At 40.8% G+C, this 13127-nt stretch overlaps 1 protein-coding gene across 7 annotated transcripts in view; it reads right to left on the bottom strand.

Moving 5' to 3' along the window:
* Positions 1-13127, bottom strand: part of MKLN1 (muskelin 1) — a 322457-nt gene that overhangs the window by 166424 nt on the left and 142906 nt on the right. The window contains exon 2 of one of the 7 annotated variants that reach the window (XM_071221701.1): positions 6941-7073. The exons of 5 other annotated variants lie outside the window; for them this stretch is intronic. The gene's annotated coding sequence lies outside the window, so the exon portion shown is untranslated. Of the gene's footprint in view, positions 1-6940; positions 7074-13127 lie in introns of those variants that run through there. One more of the 7 variants, XM_045191090.2, reaches the window with a different exon arrangement.

Genomic DNA, 13127 nt, shown 5'->3' with positions numbered 1-13127 from the left:
CTCCTGAAAGAGTTTCTAAATCCCTCCGAACTTCCTGGGTGAGAGGAGTGTCTTTTGTTCCAGTGTGGTGGGCTCCTGAATTGCTCCTGAGTGGGGGCCAGTCCCCAGAAAGACCAAGTTATGATTAGAAGTTCGGAATTTTCCAGCCCCAACCCCCATCCTCCAGTGAGGGGAGAAGGGCTAGAAATGGAGTTGGTAGCCATGTGATGAAGCCTTTGTAAAAAATCCTAATAGTATGGAGTTCGGAGAGCTTCCAGGTTGGCGAACACATCCACCTAACTGGATGGTGATGCAGCTCAACTTCACAGTAACAGAGAAGCCCCTGTACTAGGGACCCTCCTATACCTCGCCCAACCTAGCTGTTCATCTGGCTGTTCATCTGTATCCTTTAAATTATCATTTATTATATAAGAAGCTGTTAAACATATCAAAGTGTTTTCCTGAGTTCTGTGAGCTGTTTCAGCAAATAATCAAATCCAGGGGGGAGGTGGTTACACAAACCTTCAATTAGTAGCCAAGTCAGAATTTGTGGGTGACCAGGGGACTTACAGTGAGACTGGCATCTGGTCTTGTGGGACTGAGCCCTTAACATGTGGAATCTAACACTGTCTCCAAGTAGATAGTGTCAAAACTTAATTAAATTGTAGGGCAACCAGATGGGTCACAGAGAATTCCTTGATGTCAGAAGCGTTATAAGTACGGTGGTGATGTGAGAGTAAAGGAGGAACACATGGGAGGAAGAGTGAGTTTTCCCTAGACACCAATACCCTGCTTTATTCATTTAATAATATATCAGAAAGATTTCCATGTCAGCACCCACAGATCTTACAAGATCTTTTAATCATTGTGTATGCCATAATTTATTTAACCATTGCCCCACTGATGAACATTTCAATCACATTCATTTGTTGTTATTATAAATAAGGTTTCCATGAATATTCTTACACATAAGACATTGGGAACTTGTATGACTCTATCTGTAAGATAAATTCCTTTCAATGAAATTGCTAGGTCAAAATATGTGTGCATTTAAGATTCGATGTTTCGAAATTATAACCCCTAAATGGTTTCAATCCACCTTTCCAGCAATAGTATGTTTACCATATTTTTCCATGTATAACATGCACCCACATTTTGTATGCATTATACACGGGATTATTATACCCATGACATGTAAACATCATACCCTTGTATAATGTGCATCCTTACTTTTCCCTCAAAAATTTGGGCAAAAATGTGTGCATTATACATGGCAAAATATAAGTATTTATGCCCCTGCCCAAACTGAGTTTTATCAAACTTTCAACTTTTTATCATTCCGATAGGTGGAAATGGTATCACATTATTGCGATTTGCACTCTTCTAAACGCTAATGAAGTTAAGTGGTTTTCAAGTAGTTTTTGCCACTTTTTATGAAATATTTGTTCATATTCTTTGCCCATTCTTTCCTTTTCATTTTTTCCTCATAAAACTGTAGTATTTCTTACATTTTTTAAATTTTTATTGATTTTTTTGTAAGAGAGAGAGAAAAACATCGATTTGTTGTTCCACTTATTTATGCATTCATTGGTTGATTCTTGTATGTGCCCTGACTGGGGATCAAACCCGCAACCTTGGCCTATCAGGATGATGCTCTAATCAACTGACCGACCCTGCCAAGGCCAAGATCTCTTTGTATAATAAAGAAATGTGTACTTTTTCTCTTGGGTTGCATATAATTTTTCTTCTGTGCTATTTATCTTTTGCTCTGTTTAGAATATTTTCTTGTTTTTGCCATGTTTATTTTTACCATATAAACATTTTAAATGTTTACACAGAAAGCATTTATCAGCATTTTCCTTTTCAGTTTCTGAGTTTTGTCTATGTTTTAAATATTAGCTTTCTTGCCAGAAGAGTCTTGTTAGAGTTGCCACCTTAATGCACCAGGGCTTCATTTGAATTCTACTACATCATACAGGTTAAAAAATTAGGCTTTACTGTGGAAAGAGGAAACTTACAATGTCAAGGTCATTGAGAGAAGGGAGGGCATGGAGACCCCATCCTCTTATTGTTCCTGGCTGACCTGCTGGCCTCAAAGCATGGTTAGTGTTCCAGGAAAGGGAACTTTGCCCCTCTTTTGGTCTCCTTGTATGGAACAAAAGTGAGAGTAGCCTTATCAGCGAATGGAAAAATCAGACTGACTTGGCACCAGGAAGCCTGGATTTTGGTGCCAGCTGTTTGCCAGAGTTGCCTGGGAAACACACACAAGCTGCCCAGCACCTAGATTTTTGGTCTTGTGGGATGTTACACAAGAGAAAGGAAGCCTGTGGTCCCATGGGAAGCTGAGCTTGTGTACAGTTCCTCAGGCAGGGAGCAGCCCTTTTCCCAGCCCCAACGCCCCATACCTGGTTTGAACCAGCTCATGGTCCAGGCAACACAGAATGAGCAAGCCTGTTCTTGGCATTACGTTAAATGAATAAGGAGTCAGGCACTGGAGACGAGCTTGACTCTTTATAAAAAGTTAGGCCCAAGTTTTTATTTTGAAAATTTTCAAACTAAAAAGTTTGAAAGTGATACAATGAATACTCTTCACCTAGATTTACCAACTGTTAATATTTTGTCACCTTTGCTTTATCTCTTTCTATAAATGTATGTTTGCATCCATTGAAGCATTTGGAGGTAAGCTGAATCTCTTATGACATTTCACTCAAAATAATTCATATGCACCTCCTAAGATTAAAGGCATTCACCTACATAACGGCAATAACATTTTTCAGACCTAAGAAAATTAACACTTCAATATATTTAATTATACATTCAAATTTTTCTAATTGTTCCAAATGTCTTTTATAACCATCTTTTTTTAAAAATTTGAACCAAGATCTTAACAAAGCCCATACATTACATTTGATTCTGTCTCTCTAGTCCAGTGCCCCAAGATGGATATTTAGCAATGCCTAGAGATACTCCTGATTGTCACAACTGGGGCTGCCATGAGCACCTAGTGGATAGAAACCAAGGATGTCTGCTAAATACCCTACAATACCCAGGACAACCCTCATCAAAGAATTACCTAGTCCAACACGTCAATTGTTGCTAAGATTGTAAAACCTGGTCTATCCGAAACGGTCTCTGCTTTTTTGTTGTTGTTTTTCATGACATTGACTTGTAGTGTTCAGGCCAGTTGTAATGTAGTATGTCCCATATTCTAGGTTGTTCTGATTGTTTCCTCCTGATTAGTTTCCATTTAAACATATTTGGCAAAAATATTATATAGGTCGTTGCAACAGTTAGTTATTACCACATAACAACCCACCCCAAAACTCAGTGGCATAATATTAACAGTCTTTGGCTAAGTCATTCTGTTGATCTGGGCTGGGCTCAGCTGATTTTGGCTACACTCATTCATGGATCTGCGCATCTGCAGTCATTTGGCAGATTGACTAGAGGCTGGCTGGTCTGGGATGACCTCAGCTGGGATGACTTGGCCCAGCTCCATTCACCTATCACTCTGAGCAGGCTAGCCCTGACCTGCTGTCATGGACAAGACAGGGGTCTGAAAGAGAGTGGAAGTGAGCAAGATCTGTGGAAGCCTAGGCTTAGAATTGGAACTCTGGCACTTCCACTGCATTCTGTTGGCCAAAGAAGGTAACAAAGCCATTCTAGATTCAAGTGTGGAGAAACAAACTGTACTTCCTGAAGGGAGTTGTTGCAAAGTCATTGCAAGGCGTGTGGATGAGGGAGGGAAAGAATCCGGGCCTGTTGCAATCGGTCTGTCGAAGTGATATTGTCCGTGTCATTGCATCAGATCCGGAGGTATATAATGTCAGGTTTTCCCACTATTAATGATGTTAAGTTTGATAGTTGATTAAATAGTAACTGACAAAGCTCTCCTTTGGAAAGCTCTTTCTTTCATATCTGTGAGTAGATACTTCAATATACATGGTTCTTTCTTGTTCACCACTGTGTTACTTTCCCAGGGTTGCTATAACAAGGTACCCACAAATGGGGTGGCTTAAATCAGCATAAATTTATTGTCTCACAGTTCTAGAGGCTAGAAGTATGTAAACGTGTCGGCAGAGCTCAACCTTAGGGAGAATCCTTCCCCGGCTCTTCCAGCTTCTTGCCCCAGACATTCCTTGGCTCGCCACTGTAGCACTTCTGTTCAGCCTCCATCTTCATGTGACACTCTCCCTGTGTCCCTCTCTTCACATGACCGTTTCCTTGTAAGAACACCAGTCATTGGGGATTAGGGTCCCATCCTACTGGATTATGCCTCAACTTCACTAATTATATCTTGAACAACCCTTTTTCCAAATAAGATCACATTCTGGGATCTTGGGGGTTAGGATTTCAACTTACCTTTTTATGGATACATAATTTAACCCATAACACCCATCAACCCTTTACCCAAGGGTTTTATCATCCATTGATTGTCCTTGATCGACTAAGGTATTAACACTGGGAATTGTACGACATCGGTTTTCTTAGGCCTCATCATTTCTTCAACATTTATTAGCTGGCATTCTTCTGTAAAGAAGGTTTTGTTTTCCTATTTCTCCCTCATCCCTTCTTTCTTTCCTCCCTCACTCACCCCACTGACCCCACTTTTTTAAAATCACTTTGAATGTTTGACTTTTCCTTTTTATCACTTTTATAAAACCATCGTATGATGTTTTATCCAATATTATATCAACCATCATTTTTATATAACCATACAAACAAAATTTTGGTGATCAAATTGTCTCAAATGTGACTAGGGAGGGCCCATAAAGTCAACTCTTCATAAAGAAAAGTGTAAGTGTTTAAACTTTTATTAAATTTAAAATTCTTCTTTTTAAAATGTGACCACTGCTGATTTATTCCATTGGACTTACTTCTGCTGTCCAGATAAGTAAGGGCTCATAATTTTCTCCCTGGGGAGACAGTGTGATTGTTTCCTATGGGGGAAAAAATCTCATTATCATTCTTAAAGTATGGCCATAAAAAATGGCCATTAATTGAGTATTCTCTGCCTTACGTGCTATTTTAATTGTCAGAGTAACTGCCCAAGTAATGTTACAACATATTACAAATGAGATATCTAATGCTTAAAGTGAGATACTGGAAAGAACATGGATTTTGCAAACCAATGGTCTGAATCCTAGCTCTATCACGTCTTAGGTATGTGAGTTGGGCCTTGGTTTATCGTATTTACCACCCAGGTTTGAGCGCAGCAGCTCACCTAACCTAGATAGAGTAGGTGTTGATTAGTTCTCTTCCTTCCATAGCCTGATGACAGGCCATGACTTCTAGGTCATGTTGGGTAAATGACAGTGCCACAGAATCCACTAGCAATTAGTCTGGAGTTGATCAATCTCATTAATTCAGAATATGCTCATTAGGAATTAAAGACAGCTTGACCTAAGTTTCAGCTAAAGTTTATCTTTAAATATCTTTTGAAAAACTCACTTTGATATTCAATTTCCTAAAATAAACAATATTGTAGGAAGGAGATCATATCTATTCAACTTAAGAGAAGAACTTTTGGGGAGATCTTTTACAATTTACACACACATTAGGAAATTCATTTACATGTCTATCTTCAAAATAGGTCAAGTTTGTTGAAAACCATGCAATCATTCCTTCCATAAATAGCATTGAGTACCTACTATATCCCTTGCAATGTTCTATGCCCTTGGGATACATCAGAGAGTAAAACAAATATTTCTGCCCTTGTGTCCTTTCTGGTTGGGAAACCAGACAGTTGAAAAATGAATAAATTTGTGAATTATATAGCGTCTTAAAAGTAGGTAAGTACTAATGAGAAAAATAAATGAAGTAGGGGTATAGAAGAGGGTATTGCAGTTTTAAATTGGGTTGTCATCATTTAAAAGGTGATATTTGAGCAAAGACTTGAAGGAGATGAGGAAACTGGTCATGTGGCTCTCTGGGAGAACAACAAATAAAAAGCCCTTGGGCAGGAGCACGCATGGCCTGCTGGTGGCACAGCAAGGAGACTAGTGTGGCTGGAGTGCAATGAATGAAGGGAAGTATTTTATTATCTACCAAACACTTAAATGGCCCTCACTAGCAGGGGCACACACACACTTGGGCTTTCTCTCTCTCCCCCGCCCCCTTCCCCGCAGCTCTGCCTCTGTGACTTTCTAAATAAACTTGTGCTTGTATTTGAAAATAAAAATAGCCCTCACTAGTAGCACTGTCCCAAGCACTTAAAAATGTTAACTAATCCTCCTAATAACTAGGTGAAGTGAATGCTGTTTTTCTCTTTTCTAGATGAGGAAACTGAGGCACAGGGAAGTTACATAACTTCCTTCAAATCACATAACTATCAAGTTACAGAGCTGGGACTGAAGCTCAGATAGTCTGTCTCTAGAGACTTTTGGTGCTTTCAAGCACCAAAGTTGCTGTCCTGCCTCCTTGTACTCAGAGATGAGGTCTGATAACTGGGGTCTAGATCCCATAAGTCATTAAAGGCCATTGAGTTGTTAATTCTGAGGATTTGGGTTTTTATTCTGAGTGATGTGGGTTTGTTTTTGTTGTTCCAGAAATTTCTAAAGCATTTATATACTTAGGTATGTATTACTCTTTTGTCACTTAATATATCTACATAAATTCAAAAGGATATCAATGTATGGGAACAAAGATAATTTGCTATGTATAATTTAGAGATGATATTCCATCAAATACCACTTGTATAAGGGTAAATCTCTTCTGTTTTTAAAGTCTTACAAAAGCCTATTTATTGTGCAGATCTAGTAATACTTATGTGCTTGGCTGTGCTTTTTGGGGGGGCAAAGTTTTGACCAAAAACTTTGTTTTCCTTCTTTGAAAGGGAAAACAGTGTACAGGGGCAAGTGGACTACTTAAGATAGGTCCTAGCTGTACACCGAAGGTGATGGGTCAGTGGTGCTGCCTTCTTGGGGCCTAACACGTCAGCACCGTATAGTGGGCCACCCACCTTCACTGGGCTCCATGACCTCAAGTGCAGAGTGGTCCAGAAGCAACTGCCTTTGAGAGTTGGCTAAAGGACTCTGGCTGAGGCCATCCATTCTGCCCAAGGAGCATTTAGGAGCAGCACAGGCAGAGTCAGTCTGGAGAAGAGAAAGCATTGAGAAGATCACAGTTATCCAAGAATGACATTAATGATCATCATAATAGCTACAATTTATTTAGCATTTACTGTATGCATAGCATCATGCCAAATGCTTTACAAGCATGAGCTATATAGTACGCTACGGTTTAAAGAGATTAATTAAGTATTATAAATTGCCCAGGATCATACATAGCTGTGACTCAAGCACAGCTCTACCTGTCTCCACAGTGCATGGTCCTACTCATTTTTCTACGTGGCCTGAGAATATAATTCTCTATGGTTATTCCCGCTGTAACCTTCAAAAACACTGACTCTCTGGAGGTGGTTCCAGTTATGAATTTCCAGCTGCCTGTTGGACGTAAGTGCAAGTTTCAGCCTTACTTTTTTTGTACTTTTCAGTTTATCAGACACATCTCATGTGCCTCATCAGATTTCTTGTCATCATTTCTCAAATCCTCACTTCCTTATTGTCTCAGCCACCACTGCAGCTGACTTGCTTTGTCTGGGCCCACGTAGTCCTGTTACTTTATCTGCCACTTACCCTGCCTGGCCCTCCCCTTTGCTGCTGAACAACCAGGCTCATCAGCTACATGCCATGAATTCTGTCTCTACTCCCAACCATGCTGAAAGGCCATACCATAGACCATTGGCTGTGGCTTGTAACAATGGGAAAAATATGACGTAACCCAGAAGTATGAGGAAAGTAACCCCCCAGTGTGGTGTATTTTGATCAGTGGGAAATAGGAGATGGGAGGCAACCACAAAGGTGAATTCCTTTTCCTTTCTCCCTCCCAAGAACTTACCTGAGCATGTTTTTGCCACATAGCGTGCCTGGAGAAATTCTGCATGGACACGCAGGCATACCTGCTATCTCTGCATATTGTCCAAGCATCATCTTGCATTACTTCTCATCTTTTTCCGTCTCTTCTCCCTTTTTGTCTCATTCTGACTGCCCTGGGATTGCATCTCCTAAATAAGCCATTAGCATTAGTTCTTGGTTTGAGTTCTATTTTTCTAAAAAACATAGGCTAAGATATCCAGACTTAATTTCTCTCAATAGTACCACCACTTCCTAAATTCTTTTGCTTCAAAGCCAAGCTTCCAAAATATAGCAATAGCTGATGATATTGTCATTTATATCAGTATACCTAATAGAATTCATGTATTTCTCCAAAAAGGTGCAATTTATTTAAAAGAAAATTAAAATAATTGGAAGGATCCATGGTGGTAAAAAGATTCTGAACCAGTAGCTGAAAACTAGCATCAATCCTAAGTCTACTCATGCCCGGAGTATCTCACAGCTGGCTTTTCCTTTCCTTTCCAGTCTTGCCCTGATTTGAGCAGTATTCTCACTTGGACTATTGAAAGAACGCCTTCCTAATTTGTCTTTCTGTTCCCACATTCTCCTACTTCCGATCTAATATGAATGCCATTACCATAAGATAAATAGTTCTAAAAGCTGATTTTATCTTGCTCCCCTGTGTTCAAAAACCTTCAGTAATGTCTCACTGCCCATAAAATAATGTCTAAAGTTCCTTCTAAAACTAATCTTAAGTGAAGGCCCTCTACAAACATTGTGACCTACATTTCCAGCTTTACTACCAACTATAGTGTTTCTTTCTGTGAATTACTCCACCAGCTATTCTGGGCTCCTTGCTTTTCCCAAAGGTGTGTTGCACTTTTCTAAGACCACCATGCCTCTGCTATCGAACTGGACAACAGACGTATTTGTGAGTTTTGGTACGCCACCCTCCTTGGGAAGTATCAGCATGCCTCCCAATCCGTAACCACCTCCTAGTGATTTTTAATAGACAGGACACCAAATTAAGTATCAATTTATTCTGGCATTCCAAACAAAACCATTTAGTCCAGGAGCTGGTGCCTAACCTAGGGCAATAAACCTATCTATGCTGAGGTGATGGTTTATCAAGAAGCTCTGCCTAACAGCAGCCTGTACTTGATGATGAACAGCCAAACTAGTTGGGTCCTTTAGGGGAATTAATATGAAGTACAGAGAGGTTAGTGATGAAGAAGAAGCTAAAAGATACACAGAGGAAAGGAACTATGCAATCATGTAGAAGCAGAAACCGTGAAGCAATAGAAGCTGTGAGACAGAGAAAGGACTAGAAAGTATTTAGTAGCAAGGGCAGCAGATGCAGATTCGCAATAATAGCAGATAGGGTACAAAGCAACAGATATTTACTGCTGAAGAACCCACAAGATAACCCAGCTGCTATGGTTGTGTTGTGTGCTGAATCATCTTCCAGTTCCCACTGGTCGTTACATAAACTTATATTGAGGCAACCGGAGTCTATCTCCGTTCTGGAAATTAGATTTTTGCTTCCCAGTATCTGTATCAGTCAAGATCATAGTAGAAAACTAAAGGCAACTCAGCTGGGGCTTCGAAAATACTTGAAGACACTATTTACAAGGATGTAGGCAGGGTTGCGGGAAGGTAGGAGGAATACTGAGGCACTCAAGAACTAGCCCAGAGCAGAAGAGACAAGGGAAGGAAATGGTGTGACAGGAGTCTAGAAAAGGCTAGAGCCATGAAGGCACATACCTGCTGCCAGAATCACGGTGCTGGGAGGAAAGAAGTGTATCAATCTCTTTTTCCTCATAAGCTCTGATACTTGCTGATGCCTCCCACTGGCCAAACCCTACAGTAAGACAGAAGGCAGTATAGCCCAGGTGATGTCATTTGTGGGTAACAACCTCATGAGGCACAGAGCAGGGCAGGGAAGGATAAGGGGGGCTGTCATGGGCTGACTAGTGGCCTCTTCAAAAAAATATGTCTGTGCCCTAATACCTTATATAATAAAGATGTGCTTAAGTTTAGGATCCTGAGTAGAAGAGCTTATCCTAGTTTATTTTGGTGGGCCCAAAATACAACCATATGTATCCTAATGAAAGAGAAGCAGGGGAAGTTTTGGAAAAGGAAAGGAGGAGGCATTGTGACCACAAAATCAGAAACTGGAGTGAGGTGGCCACAAGCCAAGGAAAGCCTGGAGCCATCAGAAGCTGGAAGAGGTGAGGAACAGACTTTCCCCTAGAACCTTTGAAGGGAGCATGGCCCTGCCAAAACCTTGATCTCGGACTTGTGGCCTCCAGAACAGTGAGACAATAAAATTCTGTTGTTTTAAGCCACCCAGTCTGTGGTAATTTGTTACGGCACTCACAGGAAACTAACGCAAGGACCAGCCAAATGGAGAATTACCAGCATAGAATCTGTTCGGCTCGAATGCCATGTTGACCACAACAATGTCCCTGATCACTCTGGCTGGACATTCTTTTGCCTACCTTCTTTATTCCCTCTGATACTTCTTTTCGGACAGCTTGCATGATTCAAGTTAAATGTTCCCAGGCTATAGTCACTTTTGCATACGAATATCTTTTCATCCTAACCAGATTATAATATTCTTCTTGAGAACAACAACCTTGTCTTATATTTATATATCTTTGTAGCCCATGAAAATCCTAGCACAGTACTTCGAACAGAGTGGATATTCTGTAATTGGTAAATGAGAAAGAAAGCTTCCATTTGTCCATCTGTAAATGGAAAATAACAATTTCTACTGACTTGCCTTTCAGAGGTAATAATGGCAGTGTTTCCTGGAAACAATTTCTGTACCTGTAACAAAATGATATATCTGTAATACCCACTCCTGCCGGAGCAGTTCCTCAGGAAAAAATTACAGTTCGTGGCAGTGTGTCCTCCATTTCATGTGGAGCTGAAACTGCTTGTAGTCACCCCAAGGAAAAGGCAGGGGATCATTAAGAAAATACAAGAGCTGAATATTGTTGTTCACTCAGGAACTTTGATTCATCCAATAAATATTTATAAAAGGACAATTATGTTAAAGTACAGTCAATAAATGCTGGAAAAACACACACACACAAAAATAAGGCATGATCCCAAGTAATTATCACACAATATGATGAATGCTTTTTATAAGAACAAAATACTATGGGACCAGAAAGAAGGGAGTGATTAACTCGATGGATGAGAGTTTTACCAAAAGGAAAAATGTCACACTCAAGCTGGTTTTTTAAGACTTCATCAGGCACAGACGAAGTCAAGAGCACTGGGAACCAAGAGAAATAACTTCGCCTGAGCCGTTGCCAAGCAAACCACACCCTCAGCTCAGCCCTATTGTATCCAGCCCTATTTTTATTCATTATCCTCCTAGCTAGTGGATAGTGAGAAAGGAAGAGAATGCTGACTGCTTCCCCACTTTGCATCTAGATTTGCAACAAAGGAAGGAGATTATCAGGAGGAAAAGTAGAGGTTGACCTCTTGTGAGCCCAATAATGACAAGTTTAAGTAGCCATGCAATAGAGTTAATAAACACTCTTACCTTTCCTGAGCTTCTCCCTCAATCCTGAAAACTGAGGTGGGCTGTCCTGTGAGAGTGTGTGGTAGGAGGACATAAATAGCTCAGAGGAAAGAGGGGCGGGAATGCGAGCACCCCTTGGTCTCATCATCCCAAACCAGGAGGCACGTCTTTGTGGCAAAGCCCCTTTGAATGGGAATAATGGCTGAAGCCCTTTTGCCTCCCAGAGGCTGACCTTCAGATCACTCCTTGGGGAACAGCTCTGACAGGGACACCGCCCAACTTCTCTCCCGGCTGTCAGCCTTTCTAGGCCTCTGAGACCAGAGCTGTGCTGCTTATGAGTGGGAGGAGAAAACTCTTGGGAAAGCAGCCAGGGGAAAGGGAAAGACTGACCTAAACTCACCAAGGGGCAAAGGGTTCCCCAACTTCACCCTGCAGCTTCCACTGGAAAATGGGGAAGCTGAGAAACCAGATTCTAGCTTCAAAGTACAGATCACTTGTCCTTGTTTTCTTAAGAAGCCTCTACCTTCCAGACCTTGCCAGGAAGCCGGCGGCATTTTCATGAAGCAGTAATAACAAGGACAGAGCGTTCTAGCCTGCTGGAGCCTGCTGGCTGGTCACTCTTTCCACTGCCTTTTGTTTTCATGCATCATTCCCTCACTTGCTTCTCAGATTCCTCAGGGCTTTGAAAAAGCCACAAATGCTCCACACAGTGACACCACCCAGCAGGCTGGCAGACATCGCTGACACGCACTCTGCCCTAAACGATGGCACGTACACAAGCCCGGACTACTGACACCCAGCCGTACACCTAGTAAGAGTCAAGACAGCTTCCAGAAAGTGACCCCCACCCATCAGCTTAGCTGGCAAAAGTGAGACTTTACGTACCACCCAGTGGACTGTAAATCACAGACCCCTGTTTGATGATAATGCATCTGCAAGGTAAGTTGGACAGTGGCACTTCTCTACCCTTTCCTCAGGGATCTAAATGCAGCCAACACAGATGTTACCAATAAAGTGACAGAGGGCTCTCACTGTGGCAATTCACCTGTCACTATATTGGAATTGTATACATACATACAGGGAGCAGAAGCTCTCCATGACATTTGTGTTTCCACGTCACCTGTGGCCTGTTTCAAACCACACTGCAGAGCTACCCTACCAGAATCTGAAAGTAGGTCCTAAACACGTATATTTTTAAACAACTTGACAGTGTTGGTTAGAATGTGCAAAAGAGAAATTCTCATATATCAGTGATGAGAGTAAAAATTAGTTCACCTACTGTGGAGAGTAATCTAGAGAGCAATCTAGAGAGCAATCTAGAGAAGTTGAGAATGTGTATATTCTATTCCCTAGAAATTTCCTTTCCAGATATATTCTAGAACTCCCACACATGTACCCAATGAGGTGTTTACAAGGACATTGATTACATCATGATTTGAAATAGCAATAAAACTAGCATAAATATCCATCCACAGAATAAATTCTAGAACATTTACAGCATAGCACTATATTACAGCACTATACAGTATAATATTACTAGGTTATAAAGAAAGGACTAGCTGTACAAGTATCATGGCTAAATTTCCAAAGCATGATGTTGAAAAAATACAAGTTTCAGAAAATATGTACACTATTTGTAAACACCTTTAAACACCCAAAACATATATATCATGTAGCAAAAATACAAAAACAGGTGAGAAGGATTCCCACCATCT

Source organism: Desmodus rotundus, chromosome 6, assembly GCF_022682495.2.
Source record: "Desmodus rotundus isolate HL8 chromosome 6, HLdesRot8A.1, whole genome shotgun sequence".
In the NCBI taxonomy this organism is placed as follows: Eukaryota; Metazoa; Chordata; class Mammalia; order Chiroptera; family Phyllostomidae; genus Desmodus; species Desmodus rotundus.
The sequence above is the reverse complement of the archived record's forward strand: the minus strand, read 5'-3'. Positions and strand labels throughout refer to the sequence as shown.